General features: G+C 39.7%; 1 long non-coding RNA gene across 1 annotated transcript in view; it reads right to left on the bottom strand.

The window, feature by feature from the left end:
- Positions 1-20,061, bottom strand: part of LOC128311158 (uncharacterized) — a 136,734-nt gene that overhangs the window by 65,651 nt on the left and 51,022 nt on the right. The window contains exon 4 of the long non-coding RNA XR_008289216.1: positions 15,323-15,414. This is a non-coding gene — a long non-coding RNA (uncharacterized LOC128311158). The remainder of the gene's footprint in view (positions 1-15,322; positions 15,415-20,061) is intronic.

Genomic DNA, 20,061 nt, shown 5'->3' with positions numbered 1-20,061 from the left:
TCTTGTAACTAAAAATTAAACTGGAATAAAACTTGTTTTATTTCAGAGAGATCTAGGGAGGAGTTGAGAAGGCCTACCTACAATGTTATTAAGATATGAAGAAAATAATATGTGCACAGAGGCATGCACCCTACCTTTTACCACCTTCGGTAGAATCCACTCACACTTTTGCTTATACAGCTATACACTTATATTTTCTCTTTGTTCCCTAAGTGTTTAACTCAGTCCTGAGCACAGAGTAAGCACTTAATACACTTTTGCTGATGTGAATTGAAGGCCTGGGGTATTTCCTACAGATTAAGCAATTTTGACACCATAATCCCTAAATAATTCCCAGGAAGTGCCTTGCACAATGGTTTCTATTGCAGGCACATTAGGACTCTTGATTCCTGTCTTTTGCTGTTTGTTTCTGGTTCATGTGTCAAGCCACTCACTCACTACCTCTTGGTTCAGTTCTTTAGATAGTCAGAGGAAAATGAGTGATAAGTCCGGGGCAGGACATTTTTATTCTCCGTGTCTCAGAAACTAGATTGCAAAGCAGAGAATTTGTCCTCTTTGCTGAGTAATATAATGATTATCACCCACAAATATTTGGAGAGGGGTGGTCAAATGCAGCAAGAAGAGATGAAGGTACTTTCAATAGAAATGAAACAGTTCCAATTCTGAGGCCTACTCTGAGCATGGGGAAATGTGGGTGAAATATTATAGCAGCAACAGGAATGCTTATTGAACTGTGAAAAGCATTTGCTACATAAAGAGGGCCTTAATTCCTTTGATGTTATCAGGGAGGGATGTATTAGGTTCTGCAAAGCAAGTGGCAATGATCAGCAAATGCATTTTTAAAATGTTCTTCTCCTTTAATATCAGATGACTATAACTTAATCTCTAGTTTGAGGGTTATTCTTCTTACCCCTCCCCCCAAAAGAGGGTGTGGTCAGGGCAATTAAGAAGGCCAATTAAGAGGGCCATTTTAATTTCTAGAATGAGTCACCATCTTATTCTTACTATTCTGTTGCTTTTGTATTTATGAGAAACATAAATTGAGACGTTGGGATCTCTGAACTAACAAAGAATTGTGTATAAATTACGACTCTATTAATTGAAATAGAAGACTATGGCATTTGATAATCAGATACAAAAATGTCCATAATAATTTGTATTTACTTTCCAAACAGTTCTGTAGAACCAAGTTGGAAATCCTTTAAGAAATTATATTATAAAAATAAAGGCATGGAAAATCACATTTGATTTTGAAAGGGCAAAAACTGTTTTAAGTAAAAAATGTATTCCCTTTTTCATTCTTTAATATGGGCTAAAGATAAAGAGTCACTGGGGGAAAAATCAAGCTTTGTACTTATTCCCCGTTTCAATTGGTAAAATTCAAAATGGTGCTTAGTGTGGCAGCTAAAAGGAAAATTAATTTAATAGGTTAAAATTACCAGTTGGACAGAACTTGCACCATGAGCGATATGGAAAGATCATGACAATACCAAGATAGCTAGTTTCAGACTGTAGATTTGCTCTCAAAAAGAGCATCTGATCTGTATTTACACCTTGGTAGGTGGGCACTAAAGGGATGCCAGGAATGTGCTTTAGCTGGAATGCTCTGCTAACCAGGGGATTTGGAGAAAAAAGCGATTCCTATTTCTATACCTTTCTTTTGCAACTGTTTACAAATACCATGAAGCTGTGATGTCTGTGTGTCTTATTGATGTGGCTGTAGGATGCAGATTCTGTTCATAAATCCACCCACCCCCTGCCCTCTAAGCCATGTTGTTTAGGTCAGAGCCTGATTCTTGTCCAGTCTATCACTGACTCGTGTTGGAAATTGACACAGAATATATCCCAAACATAGGCATTTGTCTGGAGTCACCTTAATACCATAAATTATATCTGCTTACATTTAGGCTTAGCATCCCCTGTCAGTTTCCGTTGGAAGTTTCAACTCCCCCCTGATTCTGACCCACCCGGTTAATGCATGATCCTCCTTCCCCAAAGCCTGGGAGAATGAGGAAAGACAGGCATTTGATAAAAGCCAATTACCATTCAAGAGAGGGGGAAAAAGAGAGAACAGAGCTGGAGCCACCCCATACCACGACCAGCAGTTGTTGGGTTTAAAATTTCACGTTGGCCTCTTTCTTATTAGACAGCCTAAGCTGGCATCAAGGGGCTATCGACTGTCAAAACAGCAGCCAGAGAAACAATCGACAAAGCCATCCCTTGAGAATGTTGAGTAAACTGGGGAAAATACTGTCAAAGGAGTTAATGTGCAAGCTGGCACCCAATGCCAGACCCAGCGTGAGAACCACTTACGTGGTAATTGTCCCTCCCGGTGTCCCTCGGCTCTGTCAAACACTGCCCCAGGCTTGCCTTTCAGCACAGGAACTGATCTCTTTTTGACAAACTGAAATACACACCCACCCTAAAACCCTACCAGCTGAGGGTGGGGAATGCAGGTGGGAAAGCAAGCAATTCTCTAGCAACCGGTGGGGGGTTCAGTTTCTCCAGACTCCCCTAGGGTCGGGCAAGCTGGGCCAACTGTTTCTGGGAACGCTTGGGTGATATTTATGTGCAGCCCTGGACTCAAGGGGAGATAAAGCCAGACACCAGCTGAATCTCACAAAAACCCTTACACCCAATCCATTTGTAGTTGGAGCTCCTCAGTACCAAAGTCCCGCACCCTCCTTTGTGGCATTTAGAATAATATGCTTCCCCAAAAAGAGAAAGATCCTGTAGTCAGAACCAAAGAGTGCATTGCAGCACCAGCTCTTAGGGCCTGGTGGCAGGGCTTGCTGAAACAGTGTGAAATACTTTAAGTAATAGAGAAAAAGTGTCACTGTAGTGTCACTGTAATTACAAAGGTCAGAAATATGCAATTTGAAATAATGGGATTGAATAGGAAGACAGTAATCCCAAGAGAGGGCTGGGGTTTTATTTGTTTTTTGGGGGGGTGTTTTTGTTTTTGTTTTATATCAAGAGAGACACCTGTCTCAAATTCGAGCGGATGCCTAGACTGCAGAATCCCTTAACATTTTGGAAATCATATCAGTTCACTACTCTGCCAAGTTCTCCAGTCACCCAAAAGAATGAGGAAATAGGGTTTATAAATATAAATAAATACAACTTGTGAAAAAAAGCCACTTGGAAATGATTTTGAAAAGGCAGCATATGTATGAACATAAAAAAGTAACTAAGACGCCCAAAACAAAAATAAATACAGGTTATAAATAGGCCAATCAAAAAAAATGTCTAATAAATGTGGATAGTTAATTCAGTCATTACTAATTTATAAACTTTAAGTAAAAAGAGCAGTGCCATATTTTTTTTGCTCTAATCAGCAAATTTAAAAATGATAATGCCAAATGCAATTCATAAAATAAGATTAATGGAAATTTGTATTGCTGCAAGCCATTGGAAAAGCAATTTGATTGTAGGAGTCCAAAATGTTAAAAATACTTGTGTAGTTGTACCCAGTCATTCTGCTATGAAGAAGGGTCTTCCCTCAAGCCCCTGCCATTGAACAGTGTGGAACCACGTGTACAGGTGGCCCCTCTGTGTCTGGACCACTCATAATCCTGACCTTCCATCTTCCAGTCAAAAGATGCCGGTTCATAATTCATTCACTTACTTCTGTGGAAATCTAGACTTTGTGTAGGGTGGGTGCAGACAGGGGCCGATACGTGGCTTTTATTCTCCTTATATTTTGCCCAAGTATCATTCTACTCACCTTTTTGTTGTTGTTCACTTTTTCCTCTTTTGAGGTTGTTAGGGACTCAATCTCATTGGCGATGCAGGTTCCTTTTTAATTTCTTTTTCTTTCTTCTTCTTTTTTTTAATGTGTGATAACCAAAGAGCAATTAGAGGGAAAATGCCTTTATTTTATCAAAAGTATTTTCACATTGCTTTTTTTAGATTTTCTAAATTTTTGACACAGATCATTATTTTTGCCATTAGGAAAAAAGTCCAATTTAAATTACTTCACAATATGAATAAGTTTACAATTTGTATTTAGGGTAAAAACTAAGGTAGTAATTATATAGATTTTTAAAGACTTTTCCAAATAACAATTGAGAAAGAAATTAATTGTGGCAAGGCATAAGCTGTATCTATCAATGCTCAGATAATTAACGTTATTTCAGAAGTTCAGTAAAAATTCTTTCATTGAAGATGAAGTCTGAAATGCCACTGGGGCTCACATTGCTGTTTTCTTATTCATGTTATAAAGGTTCTAAAGAAAGCCTTTCTTTAAAAAATTGCCTTGTAGATAAGGAAAATCAATTAGAACGGATTTCAATAGTTCATCTTCTATAAAACAGCATCATGCAGTGTTCCATCCAGAAATATTTTTCATCTCCTGCGAAGGTATGAAAATCGCATGGTGGCTTTAGTGTAGTTTTGTTGAGAAATGAAATCAGCACAGGGGCGCCTGGGTGGCTCAGTCGGTTGAGTGACCGACTTCGGCTCAGGTCGTGGCTCAGGTTGTGATCTCACGGTTTGTGAGTTTGAGCCCGACGTCAGGCTCTGTGCTGACAGCTTGGAGCCTGGAGCCTGCTTCGGATTCTGTGTCTCCCTCTCTCTCGGCCCCTCCCCCACTCGTGCTCTGTCTCTGTCTCAAGAAATAAATAAACATTAAAAAATTAAAAAAAAAGAAATGAAATCACCACAACATTGTTCATTTTTGCTTTAGTACAAAATAGCAATGGTAATCTCCATATGTATTAAGGCTGACCTTACTGGTTCAAACACTGAAGTCTCACACCCCAGGATACTCTCAGTCCCAAATTGTTCTTATCTATCCCAGAGCTGAGTGGCTCAAAATAATAGCCATCTTATTATTATATCTAATGACTCTGTAGTTAGGAATTCACTAAATTTCTGCTCCATATGATGATGCCCCCTGGTGTCACTCTTGGTATTGAGCAGGTGGTTGGGCTAGTCCGGAGGGTCTAGGACAGCTTTAGTCCCTTGCATGGCATGGCGTATCAGTGAGGATGTCTCAAAGGTTGATCTCTACTGGGCCCCTATCCCTCTCTGTATAGTGTCTTGTCCTCTCCAGGTATTCTTTTCAGCAGGGTACTGAAACTCCTTACCTGGTGGCTCAGGGTTCAGGGTGGCTCAGGGCTCTGAGTTCTGACAGACAGGAAGTAGAAGCCAATGGACAGGAAGCTAGTCTTTTAAATCTGGGCCTGAAAACTGCTAGTGTCACTTCCCATGTATTGTGTTGGTCAGAGTAGTCACAAACCCCGGGAAGGGAACAGAAAGAACATAGGATATATTTCTCAGTGGGAGGAGTGTGAAAGAACTTAAGATTGACTTTAAACTACAACACAGATACTGTGTTTTAACATAGTAACTGCAAGCTGTAGTTTAACTTGTCAAAATAAAATAAGATAAAACAAATTATTCTCATTTTGTAGTTGAAAAAACTGAGCCTTAGAGAAGCTGAATAATTTTCTCAGATCACACAACTAATATCAGAGCTCTGGTAAAGCTTAGGTTGATCTATGAAAATTATGCCATTTTCTTTATGCTACATTGGCCACAGAGAAGCATTTCATTGTGTATTCACAGACGGGAAACCTCTGCATATTGAGTACACGGAGGTATGGTGTACATCCATGGGAAAGGAAGACGATGAGTAGAAACTCCTCTCCCATGCTTGTGATAGACAGATGGGAGAATTGTCTAGCAAAGATTTTAATTCCCCATCTACCAAGGCACATGGGGTGTAACAAACAGACCATTGGGCTATCTCATGAGGTGTCAGGTTACTCATGAGGCCTGCCAAAGAGTACACAGAAGGTTACAACCATTAGTCCTGTGTCTGATTCTGCTGTATAACAAAGCACCCCAGAATTTAGTTGCCTGAACAACTCTTCCAGTCTCAGCAGCCCAGGCTAACTGTGGCTGGGCTTCCTCATGTGTCTACATTCACCTGCCGGCTTAACAGGTCTGGGATGGGCTTCCTTCAGATGTCTTGTGGTTGGCAGGCATTTGCCAGGGGCTGGCCAACTATTGGCTGGTAAGCCTTGCTTCTTTTCCACATGACTTTTTAACCGCCAACAAGTGAAATAAGGTTTGTTCATGTGAAAGCTTCAGCGTGTCAAGCATAACAGTGTGCAAGGCTTCCTGGGATGGAGGCTCAGAACTCACACAACATTGTTTCCTTTGTATCCTATTGGCCAAAGCAAGTCAGAAGCCCAGCTCAGTTTCAAGCAGTGGCAAAATAGACTTTCCTTCTCTTGATAAGAGAGTTGCAAAATCCCATTGAAAGAGTGTGGATACAGAGAGAATAGCTGCAGGCATCTTTGCAATTCTAAGACAAGATGAATTGGTTGATATCCTGTACACTATTTAACAGCCAGTTGCAGACCCCCACAACTCTGATGAAATGTCTTAAATGAAATTGTGGGCATTGTGAATTCAACCAGAAACCCTATCCAAATAATTAAGCTATAACAAAATCAATAATTCCAAAGGGTATTCTGAAGTACTTCTCATCCTCACTACCCACAATTTTAACTTATTGTGGTCCACTGTAAGGATTAAACTGCATGTGTAAGGAAGAGCCTCCCCCCCCGCCCTACCCCCAACACCACCACCCCGGGCTGTTTACAGCTGGACCCTACTAGAAATTAAGTAATATCTCTTAGACACACACATCAATATTCTACAGTAAAACCAGGAAAAGAAAGAAAAAAGCCACATGAATTAAAACTGTACAGCAGGAATGCAGCAACAAACTTTGATTCCCCAAAACAGTCTAAGAATATTCCTTATGTTTTAGTAACTACTATAGGATTCATATTTGAACTTGAACAGCAAAGTAGATCTGTTGAGTGCATTGTAAGTGCCAAGTATAGTACTGGGCATTTGATATATTTCATATCATTTAATTCTCACTGTGAATTTATCATTCATCAATGAACATTAGCATCTGCATTATTCACGTAAGGTGATTGGAACTTAAAATGTATGGTAGATTAGATTGCTCAAGATTTCTCTTTGTCTATTAAGAGTGGAATCACCGTCCCTTGAATCTTGGCTCCACCGTGTGACTTGCTTTGGTCCAAGATTATTAGTAAATGTGATTGATGCATGCAAAAGATTGAAACATACTTTGACATTAGGGCCTTTTTCCTACTACCCTTGAGATCCTAGGGCACCATATGAATAAGCCTGAGCTGCCCTGCTGGAAGATGGGAGACTACATGGCAGAAATCCAAGGTGAACACCAGCTGAGAGTCCATCAGCCCCTGGCCAATCACCTGTTAACTTCCAGGCATGTGACAGAGGTCATCCTAGATCATGCATCCTCCAGCCAACTTCCAGCTGTCTGGAGCTAGTGGAAGCAAAGCTGGGAGTCAAGCCCATGTTCTCACATTCCAAAGCCTATATCCTTAATAGTGATACTGTACTGACTTCTCTAAAATGTATAGTGTTTCTCAGAAGGTTTATAAGGCTTATAGTTGTTAAAGTATCCACAAAGACTGCCTGGCATACAAGGAAGTACAGGCAGAAATTTCTCTTGTGTATGAACCCCAAGTGTCTTTACACACACCAAGGACTTATGGAGTAACCCTCAGGATAATAGAAACTCATGAAGATTTTAAAAAGGTTTTTAAACGAACCGTAAAAAAGTAAAATTGCAAGTAGCAGGGACATAGATTTTGGAAAGGGGAAGAATAGAGGCAGAGAAACCAGAGGCAACACTCTAGGGGTGAATTAATGAAGTTGTAAGTCAAGACAGCAACAATGAGATTGAGAGAGGAGGCATTAGTAGGGGAATCTGTGTGACATGATTGTTTAATCCTTTGCCTTAACTAGGCACTCACTTCAACTACCCTGGACTTGAACTCCCATGGGGATCCCAACTTACACAAATGCTGAGATGAAATTTATTTGAAATTCTGAAGGAGAGTAAAAGAAGAAGACACAGAGAGAAATGAAATATAGGAGCCATCTGGTCTCATTTGAAAATCCTTGGTCTGAAATCAGGAAATAGGAGTTTTGATCCCTCTCTGACATCACTTACTTTGGACCTCGAATAAGTCACTTAACTGCAACCTTCTGGCCTCAGTTTTCATCTCTGTCCAAAGGGAATCCTTTGAAGGATGGTGCTTGTTAAGGTTAAAAGCATTAATAAATTCAGTGTATTACCAATTTGTAAAATGGTTTTCTCTATGAGCACTTCCCATGCCAAGGTACTTAAAAGAGCAGAAACAGTTAAATGGAATTTACCAGAACTCTTTTCATTAATTTCACACATCCTGCCAACCCTTAGATTAATTAGAAATCCAGATTCTTTCTAGTGTCTTTTGGGAATTTAGTCTGAAAGCTCAATAGCCTGATCTTGAGGGAACTGACATCTAGGAGAAATTTTGCTGGCCTCATAATATAATGACCAGGAGATTTAGAAGTGAATGGTCCACTGTCAAATCAAGATATGAATTCTTGGTTTGAAATCCTAAATCCATCTCTTAATAGTTGCATAATTGTGGGAAAACTTCTTAACTAGTCTGCATCAGTTTCCTCATCTGTAAAGTGGGGATATAATAATACCTATTTTATAGGGTTGCTGTGAAAATTAAATGAACTTTCCTGTATGTATGGTGCTTAAAACATTGTCTGGCACACTGTAAATACTATATAAAAAGGTTACCAATTAGCGTTATTGCTTATTAGTGTGAACTGAAACCTCTTCCTTCCCCTATGAGTTTAGAAAATCAAGATAAATCCTTTATCATTAGCCTCAGTTTCTCTCTCTTGCTGCCTAGTACTGCTGGTTCTCAGTTGTCCCTGTGCTTGCTTCTTTGGATGCTATCATAGCAGCACCGTATCAGGTGACCTGGTTCAAGTCTGATTTTTACAGTAAAGTGAATTCCAATGATCCAGAAATCATTATGGCCAAAGACATATTTCAGTCAGAGCAGCAGAATTTCTTGGACCACTTCAGGGTTTGTCACATAGATCTGGTTACTGCAGATCTATGGGTTTCAAATATTTTTCAAGTATTTTTACTTCCTAAACAGCAGAATCTGTCAAATATAACATATATCCTATATTGAAGGAATCCTAGTTTCCTTCATTACATTAGTCCAGCACCCTCATTTATAGATGACGTCCAAATAGATTAAGTGACTCTGGTCATACAGCTGTTTGGTGGCAAAACCACAAAGGTGCTCAGGTACTGGTTAGTTAGAATCCAAACCAGCATGTGCAGAGCTTCAAAGGAAAAGGCTATGAGAGCTTGTTCCCCACTCAGAAATCACTCAGCTACATATAGGACATGAGAAACAGCAGTGAGTGGAAAGGAAGTGGTGGGTGAAGAGAGGTCTCTGTAGAGAGCTGTTGGGCCGTGGGGCTCAGTCCCACCTCTGGGTATATAGCAGTACCTCTGATTGCTGCCTCCTTCCTTTGGGTGTGATTTTCTCATTTTTAGGCCATTATCATCAGTGAGAGTGTATAGTTCACTCTTGACAGGCACTCTGCTCAGATTCAAACTATGTTCTTAGCTCCTTTTATAACTGTGGCTAGACAAATGCAAAGCAGTCCACTATTCTGCTTCTTTTCCCTTCTCTAGTGGGCATTCTGGCTCTCCACAAAGCCTGACTGACAGAGTTTCTTCTGAATTTACTAACTTCACTTTTTTTCTTAGGCCCACAGTAACTAACCAGGATACCTTTTATTTGATCTGACACAGTAAGTGCCCACTTTACGTTTCCCTTTGGATCAATACTTATCACCAGACACTTTCCCATACAAAATATCTTGCACAATAGCCTCCCCTGTATGTCTTAAATGTCACATACTTTTGAGTATTGTTTACTTTAAAATGCAAATCCCTGTCACACTAACCAAATTACTCTTCATAGAATGAGTCACCCTAATCCTTTCTAATTGCTGAGTGGTGGATATATTGGGGGCAGTGTGCAGATGTTTGGATATATGTCATAATGGTAAGGATGGTGGATGAGAAAAGAAATGTGTCCATTATTGGGTGAGTGATGTTGGAATTCTGCCCTAGGTAGAAAGCTCAGAGTCCAGGGGGAAGATAAATATCCTAGATTTCCAGGGCAAGGCAGGAGAGAGGAGGGATCATAAACAAGCATAGAATCTGTGAGAGGTGAAATTAGTACTTGAATTAAGACCTCCACTTATATCATGACAATACCTGGGGATTTAAACATTTTTTTTAAGTTTATTTATTTATTTTCAGAGAGAAGGAGATAGCGTGAGTGTGGTAGGGACAGAGAGAATCCCAAGCAAGCTCTGCATTTTCAGCACAGAGCCCAATGTGGGTCTTGAACTCGCAGACCGTGAAATCATGATCTGAGCCAAAATCAAGAGTCAGACGCTTAACCAACTGAGGTGCTCAGTTGCCTCCATACTTGGGGTTTTAGAGTCTTTTCATGCACTCCCCACTGCTGAGCTACCATCAACTCCCATCACTGACATGGGTATAGCCATATTCTTCCAACAAAAAAAAAAAAAAAAAAAAAAAAGAAAGAAAGAAAAAAGAAAAGAAAGGTAGGTAAGTAGGTCATTACTCTAATCATTCCTATCCAATAATGTGGAAGAGAACAACAACAAAAAAATCAATAGACAGGGAAGAAAGCCAAAATGAGTTTCCTTAAAGGTTAAATCAGATCTGTCTCCTAAGAGTAAACAGGCTATTATTGATGGAGGGCTGGGATTTCATTGTATTTTAAATTAACTTGATCCCAATAAAGATGGAAGTCTTGGAGCCAGCTATCTCCAAATGCAGGTGCACTTGGGAAGTCCATTCTCTTTGGATATTACCACCATTTTCTGAGAACACTGTGTTGACCGGGTATAACTAGAAATCAGAGTCTCCATCCATATTTAATCTGACAGGCTCAAACAGCAGTCAGGGGAATCACAGGGGTTTAGAGGAAAACTTCCTTCACAAGTATGAGGTCTGATGGGATGCCATGTGAAGTTATATGATACAGCTACCTGAGGAAGGGAATTTAAAAAGCAGAAAAGAAGACTTCTAGGAAATATGGCCTCCCAAAGACGTTCTCTTCTCTCTATTTATCAAGGAAGTCTTCCTTGTGTGCACTAACCTGGGACATATCTCTGCTCTCTGCTCACTTTTGCATCTACTTTTCATTTTGAAATTAACCTCTTAACATCTTTCCATTGAAGGAAGCAAAACAAAGTCCAAACTGTAATATGGAAAACGTGAGTTAGAAATGGCCTTTATGGCTATTGTGGCATTTTCATAGCTACTTTTTAAAGGCTAATTCTTTTTCTTCATTGTTTATACAGTATTTCTTGAGCTCTGTTGATACCTTACTGTCTGTACCTCTCTGTTATCAGGGTGCTCTGATTGGGTTAGGGTCATGCAGTTTTTATAACATTGCCTGTGAAATTATCAGGCAGGGACATCAAGAAGGCCTATGTTGCCATAGCAGCAAAGCTGTGTCAGCCCAGCTAAACACCCATGATTCTCAGAGTAATAATGGACCTAATTAACTTTAGCACAAACTCAGGGTCAGAAACCCATCCATCCTGGAGGTTACCATCTTTTTCAATAATGCATTCAGATGTTGAGGGTTGAATTATATGGTACATGTAAAGCATTAAGAATAGAGCCACTAAATCGTAATCGTAGTGATAGCTTTCTCTGTTTCAGATTCTGTATTTATTGCTTGTGATGGATCATGGCAATATTCACAACTACACAGTGAGGTGAGGTGCCCCCATTATTCCCATTATATAGATGAGGAAGTTGAGGCTTAGTGTGGTCAAATGATTTGCCCTTGGCTGTAGAGCTAGAAGGTGGTAAATGTCAATGCCTATAGCCTAATGCCAGGGTCCTATTTGTGTAATAGTTTGCTCTTCATCATCTGATGCACCTAAGCCCACTCACCCGTTTGTTTGCCTTCTCATACGACTTCAGTGATTTCAAACCACATTGCCTCTTACTTTTATATACTTCCCTTCTTCCTCAAGCTTTCCCTTTTCCTTCACCCCCCCCCCACTCTCAAATCCTCCTGAAAAGGATAATAATCAATAAACGATAATGCTCAGGCAGAGACCAGTTAAGCGTGGTACACAAGGAAGGTCCTGAAGGACTCCTGCAGCTCCAGTAATGGACCCCTTGCTAGCTGATTTGTTGGGGTATGGCTCCACAGGAAGGACTGGGCGAGCAGGGTGCTAAATTCTTGGGTGAGGCATGGGGCAATGACTTATCAACTGGTGTGGAGGTGCCAATATTGTAGACACCAGTACGTTCCTACATGTTTGTATGTTTTGAATTATAGCCCTGTCTCCTATAAGTCCTTGATCTGAGTTTCTATTCAAGTATCACTTGCCTTGGTTTCCCCAGATTCAAAAAGTCTGGGCTTAGTTTTCACTCTAATCTGTTCTCTTCTTGCTCTCATCTCACCACCTTAGAACATGGACATTTCCATGTCATCTTTTGTATCAGACTTTGTGATATGTGAGGGCAGGCTCCAAGTATAATCTGCCTTTGTATCCTTCTTGCCTGATACACTGTTGAGTGAATAAATGAATCTCTGCATCTGGTACTATCACCATTTCTTACAGGTTTTGAATTCCCTACTGGATTTACAGAACCTTGAGTGTGGGAACTTGAGTTCACGTCTCTACTTCCTGGTGCCCACCGTTCTCTTACAAAGGTAGCACCCTCAATATTGTGTTTGTGGTTGGTGGGGAGGCCATAATAATAATAAACCAATGATAATTTTCATGTTATGATGCATTCTATGTGCCACAACATATAGAAGTTGAAATTCAGATATCATATATATAAACATATGCAGTGTGCATTTAGACATATTATCATATGCATGCTGATCATAAGTACAGTCACATGTGTACACACACATACACTTACTTTTTGAAAAACAAACCTCTGAAGGCAGATACTTTTTATCTCCACTTCGTAGGAAAAACTGGAACCAAAGGGCAGACACTTGCATTCTTTTATTCATTTCAACAACTATGTGCATGCCTTTAGTGTGCTGCTCATTGTCACTGGCACTGGGTAGTTAGTATCCAAAGGTGAACAATTCAGTGTTTCATGCCTTTTTTTTGAGCTTTTGGCAAGTGGTAGAGATATGATTACACATTGTGATAATGGTAGGAAGAGAAAAGGAATGCTATGAGGGAGAGTAACAAGGAGGCTATAATTTTCATTTGAAGGGGTTAAGGACATATTTTCATGAAATGACAGCCTAATTAGGAAGGATCTGGGCTAGAATTTGGGTCTAAATCTGTTGGGCTGATTATGGACAAAATGACATTTGGCTGTGTCATTCTGTAGAAGAAATGCATTCTTAAAATTTTTTAAATAAACAATTATTTTAATTGTTTTAATTTTACTATTCACAGAATACTAGAGTAGGAAGTAACTACTCAAGTGTTCCCTAGGTAGGGGTCACTTGGTTAGCAACCATTATATGTGGTGATCCAGAAATTAATTGAATGCTTTCAGTGGTCAAGAGCTCACTATCTCAAAATATAACCTATTCCACTTTCAGTAACATGCATGATTTATTACACTCTCACAATGTGCTCAAAGCTGCTTCATTATTTCCATCCAGTTGATCTGGAAAGGCACTAGATACAAAGAATCCACTTTTTCCCATGATATTCTCCATGATTCTCCTGATTTGCCGGCCTCATGATTTCAGAGATCCCTTCTTTATTTTATCCCTGGAGAAGTGTCACAACTGCCACTGTGGTTTACTGCAACCATCATCTTATACTCCATGGGTCTCCCTCTTAAAATGGTGCAACCAGAACTGAACAAAGTGGCATCCGGCCAGCAAACAGTGTCAGAATTTTCTTCCTATTATCTAGCCACTTCCTTTCTCCAGAGTCATAGTCTGATAACAAATGGATGACAAAACTCTGTCAGTGTTTCATATTCCTATTATTCATGTGGTCTGTTTTTCACTCGTTTGATTACAAACTCCTTGAGGGAAGCTCCTACCATAGGTTTTGAACATAAGAATCATACCACAAATGGTTTTCAAAAGAAGTTTCTGAAACAGAGAAAGCCTCTCTGTTTACACCAGAAAATCTGTCTGAATTGACTCCTTAAAAATCACCAGGTAGAAATCAGAAGATTCCATCATGAATATCCAAATAACTTAATGCTATTATCTGGATTGGAACCATTTGGAACATTTACCTGATTGCGGAATCTTGGTGTTTCCTACAGAAGGTACCTAACAGTCATGTGTTAGTGATCCCTAAAGCTTTTTCTTCTTATTCAAGGACAACTTTTAAATTCCCTTTATTTTTTTTATTCCATTAAAATCTTTTTCCATTGTGATGTCTGGTTCACTGTTTTGCCTTGCCTTCAATCAGTTTCTCCATGTTTACTGTGCTCCCAAGTTCTAGCTCATTTACCATCATTTGGTCTTACAGGAACAAATGCTGGTTGGAGTTCTTTGCTTAAACAGTCCTGTTTTACTTTAAAAAACCAATCCATTTGGACTTTATTCTGAAGTCAAGCTGGGGATTTTCTCTCTGCCAGGCTCCTCTGCCAACATGTGGAGAATATGATCTTGTCTACTGTGTAAATGCTATTTCCTAAAACCAACAAGAATAGCTGCAGGGTGAGAGTGAGAGGAGAATGGAAACATCTAAAAGGCAGGCAGGACAATCACAAAGCAGCTTGAATTTATACACTACTGATAACGTGCCAGCTCCTCTTCTAAGTGCTTTGTGCCTATTCATTTAATCTTCATGGTAATTCAGTGAGAGAAGCCTGAATACTATCCCCATTCTACAGATGACTAAACTGAAGTTCAGAGAGGTTAAATAACTTACCCAAGATGGTAAGAGGTGGAGATGGGAAGCAAAAGCCTAGCAGGTCTAGTTTATTCTTACTAAGGCTATTCTAGTACTGCCTACCAGGACTCCTAGCAATCTTGGAAGCCACTCAGTCCTGTTACCCTATACAGTCTTGTTCTGACTAGACTGATCAACCCAGACATAAAATTGAATGGAAATGGAACAAAGATACCCTAATCTCTTCTAGGAGAATTCATGGTTAGATTGGCAGTAGACCTGTAATGTAGTTAGGAGTCATGAATTCTAACTTCTGTCCCTATGTCTGAACCTTTCCTCCAAAGTCTTAGATTAGAAGCTCAGATTAACATCTCTTTCCTCTCTGGAATGCTATTCTTACCATAAGAAAAACAGTGTTAGAGCATGAAAGGTTATTACCCATCATCTCCAGCCCTGTGTTTCCCAACATGTAGAACAAACATGCTACTAAAAAAAGTTAGAGTCACTTAGTGAGGTGGTTGCTCACCTTTCATTGGTGGTCGGGCATCCTGCTAATTGTCATGAGGAAAGTCTCTGTGTGGTGCTAGGATTTCTTCAACACATCTCTACCACTTCTCCCTTTTGAGGAAAGAGAGAACAGTGTCTAGACTGAGAGTCTTTGGCAGACCACAGTATTCATTGTGATGGTTTATGTTGACTGACAGAAGAGACCTCTAGCAGCTCTAAAACCTATGCTTAGTAAGGGCATAGATTAAAGAAACCTTTATGTGTTGCTTTCATCTTTCTGTTGAACATGATACCATCCTGTAGTGCCAACTTTAAGATGTTTCTTTGGCTTGGTAGAAAATCATACTGGTTTCCCATTTGTGTGTATGGCATAAAGTTTCTTTATAAAATTAATTTGAGTAAAATTAAAGGCATGATCTTTACCACTGTTAGATTCAACATCTAATGGCAATGATAGATGTTAGTTTTCATCTAGTGAGGATGTAAGAATCTTCTGCCTGGTAGGAAAGATAACCCCAAAGGTAATCATTTGCATGGAAATATAGGCAGTCTTTTGGTCCCACTGAGAGTCAAACCCAGAATCTTCTGTGTAAAGCAGATGTGATAGTCACTACAACATGGAACCTTAAGGTGACTATTTGATTGCCCTGTGGGATATTAACCACTTTTATGTCTAACCTAGACATCTTAATCTATCTTTGTCAAATGCCTATTATAACCTCTGATTCTCTATTTCTCTTTGAAACTAATTTTCCATGGTCCAGGACCCCACATAATGGAGTTGAAATCATTGACATGTGTTCATTCTGTATTTGTAAGTGAGCCATGTTTTAAATTTTTGAAAACAAAACAAAACAATTATTCGTTGACAATACTGAGCAAGTAAAATTCAGCAATTATTTCTTAACCATGTCTAGTATGCCAGACATACAAATAAACGTAATTAAAAACTGTGGTAAGTGCTTTGGAGGTGTAAAGTGACCTTGGTTTTTATTTCAGGGTCAAAGAAATGAAAGAAAGGAAGTTAGAAATGTATAAGTAATTATATTTGTCATTCATAGACCATAGTAAAATTGTGAAGGTAACATGTGGTTGGTTGAAATTCTGAAGTACATGGTTATCTCCCTTTAAACATGGATTCCTAGAGACTCAAGGAGGCCAATCCACTTACCCTAAGCCCACAGCTCCGGAACAGTTATCATCTGATCTGTCCACCACACAATTGCAGCATTGCCCTTCTCTGAGACAAGATCCAGTGTTCCCCCATGGCTGGGGCAACTCTGTATTCTCCTTGGCCATATGGTAGCAGGTATGTGGTTGGAGAAGAGAACAGGTAGACTGGGAAAAGGAGGGAAGCTATCCATGTAAATGATTGAAATTGACTACTGCAATACCCCTTTCTTTCTTCATAGAGGTATAGAGCTGATTCCTGGCAGTGTTCCACTGGGGCTCAAATTATTTTAGTGACAGATAAGCTTGAATAGAAATTCTCAAACTTCCTTCTGCCTCCTCCTTACCCATATGCAAAGAACAATTCCATCAGGCACATCTTTTTAATAACAGGGTTTAATTTCAGAAATTCTGGGGTAAAGAGGAAGCTCAGGCAAGTGGGAAGAAGGGGCCACATCCCATGATTCTTTCATATTGAATTTCCACTTTGAGACTCTCAGGGCAGATGTTTAACTGCACAGACCCATGGACTAAAACTTATACTCCTCTACATGTTAGGAGGATGTTGACTTTTGTCTTTAACACCTTCTTACCTTCACTGTCAGGTCTTTCCACCACTATCTTGACACCCCTTCCCTCTTGGAAATCAGTACTTCACAAGAAAAACATATCCCAGTTAGTTATCACATTTGATTAAACACCTCACCCTGAAGTGTAAATATTTCAGTGGCTCCTCCTTTCACAGATATATTTGCACCCCTTGGCTTCATAGCAGCCTTCTCAAACAGTGGAATTTCAGCAATCAGGAAAAGCCAGATAAGGTGGATATTTTGGGAAGGAGGATTTCCCCAAAGTCTATTCCTCAAATCAAATTGCTTTAGGACAATTATGACAGTGATTTATTGACGTAAAAGGGCTATTACTTTGTTCTTGCTACATAAAATATCTGTGTTTGCTTAGCTTAGCTGATTTCCTGGTATATCTGAAATACACTTACAGAACTCCATAGAAGAATGTTTGTCTTTTTTTACCCTTTCTTTTTCGATATTGCTTACACTAAGCTTCTTCCCCTTGGGAAGAAATTTTAAATATATTTCACAGCTGCTTTGAAAACAGCTGTATAAATGTAAGACATTAATAGGGAAAGCCAAAATACGCACTAGGGCAAAATAAGACCAAAGTTATTAAACTATAACCTAAAGATAGTCAAAGTAAAATATACATGTGTGTTGAGTTCAAAACATATGTGATTTAATTAAAATCTGACTTGTGTTTAAAAAGAATGGCTAAGCAAGACAATAAGTGTGACACTTAAAAAATCTTAAATCATTCACACACACAAATACGTGCATGCACACAATCATTTCCTGAACCCTAAAGCTAAGGAGGCCTGAGTGTGAAAACAGAATAAGGTCTTCAGTGCACAAAGCTAGTGAGGTGAAGGAAGCATTTCATGACAGTCCCTGCCTACACACCATGTATGTATCACACATCATTTATTCATAGCAGTATCAGTTAGTTATCCTGTTCCAATCTGTGCAAGATGATCTACTTTATCACCATGAGCAGTGTGCAGATAACACAGTAGGTTCCTAATGGCTGACTGCATCCACTTGTTTCCTATTCATTCATGGGACAAGGGGATTATAAAACTGTATGTAGGAAATGCAGCATTTGTCCTGCATAAACTTCTTTATCTTTATTTGCCCCATTGTTTGCTATATTTTTTTAGTCTACTGGCAGCCAAGGGTCACATTGCCATGAAGATAAATTTCATATTAGACCCACTGGGAGCTGATGTCAGTACAAATCTGTTCCAGGACAGATTCAAAATTATGGCAAAGAGGAAGTTTCAGTATTTTATGTCTGTATTATATTGTCCTGTTTTCCTGATAATGGAGCCAGGGAAGAGTTGGAACCAGGGGCTATGTTTCTGCCTTGCTCATCTCCCAACAATGGATAAATACACTGGGCCTTCCCTGTTGGCCAGACTTCAGTCTTATTATCTGTGAAATGTGCTATGATCCTCAGGCACTGTGATCCTGCATCCTTACCTGCAGGTTCTGTTATGCCCATGCCCTGGGTGACTTGAGGTTAGAACAGTTGCATTTCATCCAGGGTTTTGCTGCCAGTGAAGGTTGGGCTCGCTGTGTTGACAGTGGTGCTTCCTGTCCATTATCAGCTTGTTTGACATTTGATGTGTGTCCATTTTGTATTTCCACTGGAAGCCAAATGTCATAGCTCAAAGATAACATTTTGCCCCTTATTTCCTCCCATTTCAGAATGAATTCAGGTTTTCTGTATGGGTAAGCTCCATTCAGAGTCTGGGGGGAATTCCAAAGTCAAGAGTGTTCTGTTTGTGAAGTAATTCTAGTAACGTGTGGAATTTTCATCATGAGGTTTTTTTTCTCTTGCAAAGACTAAATGTTTAAGAAAAACTCAGGAAACTGGAAATTAGAATCAATTCCCTTCATAACAACAGCAGGATATCAGCTTTAAAATATGTTCTTTAGCTGGTGTAATGATTACAGTAATAGAAATATGGGTAGTGCCTATGGAATACACAGCTTGACCTGGCGGTGGCTTGATGTACAGTCCTAACACATTAAGAGGTCGTGTTTCAAGGGCTGTTTCCCATGGTGGTGTTTGGAATTCAGAACATACGAGTTCTGATTAAATCCATGGTACAAAAAAGGGTCCTAGGTTGGGCTCTACAATCCATAACATGCAAAATGTATTCTACCTACAGCAATTACAAAATAAATAGTAAAAAGTATTTTAGAGTAGAAGTGCCTGGGTGGGTCAGTTGGTTGGGGGTCCTGCTTCGGCTCAGGTCATGACCTTGCGGTTTGTAAGTTCGAGCCCCACGTTAGGCTCTATGCTGGTAGCTCGGAGCCTGGAGCCTGCTTCAGATTCTCTGTCTCCTCCTCTCTCTGCCCCTCCCATGGACATGCTCTGTCTCTCTCTGTCTCTCAATAATAAATAAACATTAAAAAAATTTTTTTAAGTATTATGGAGTAGTATAAAATAGACTCTTTAGCCACAAGGTCATTTTTAAACATGAATTTATTATGCCAAAGACTGATTTTCTTTTTTAAATTGGTATCTACTCCAACCTCTCCTCTTATTCACTTAATTCAGCAAATAATTAGTGAGGACCTGTTATGTGCCAGGCAGGTACTATTGTAGGGTGCAGTGGACAAAACTGATGAAAATCTCTGCCCTTGTGTAGTTGACATTCATCAAAGCAGAGAAAGGAGTGAGGAAATGTCAATTTTTTGGTGGCAATTTTAGGTTCTCATACTGAGAAAGTATGATTTCCGTCAGGTCCTGAAGCAAGTGACTGAGGAGGTAACCAATCCGTCCGGTTTCGGTGGGAGCCAAGTCTTAGGCAAAAGCCACAGCAAGTGCAAAGGCCTTGGGACAGGTTGGATTTGTTTAAACTGAAGTGAGAAAATGCTTGTTGGCTCCTGTTTACAAGGAAGGAGATGAAACTGTCTGATTAGAGAGCCCAGGCTACGGAACATCCCAAGATGTGGAATATTTTAAGCTGTCTCCAGTCTCTGGTTGACTGCTGAGCATCTAACT

Source organism: Acinonyx jubatus, chromosome A3 (assembly GCF_027475565.1).
Source record: "Acinonyx jubatus isolate Ajub_Pintada_27869175 chromosome A3, VMU_Ajub_asm_v1.0, whole genome shotgun sequence".
Lineage (NCBI taxonomy): Eukaryota > Metazoa > Chordata > Mammalia > Carnivora > Felidae > Acinonyx > Acinonyx jubatus.
Note: the sequence above shows the minus strand (reverse complement) of the source record. Positions and strands in the feature narration are given on the sequence as shown.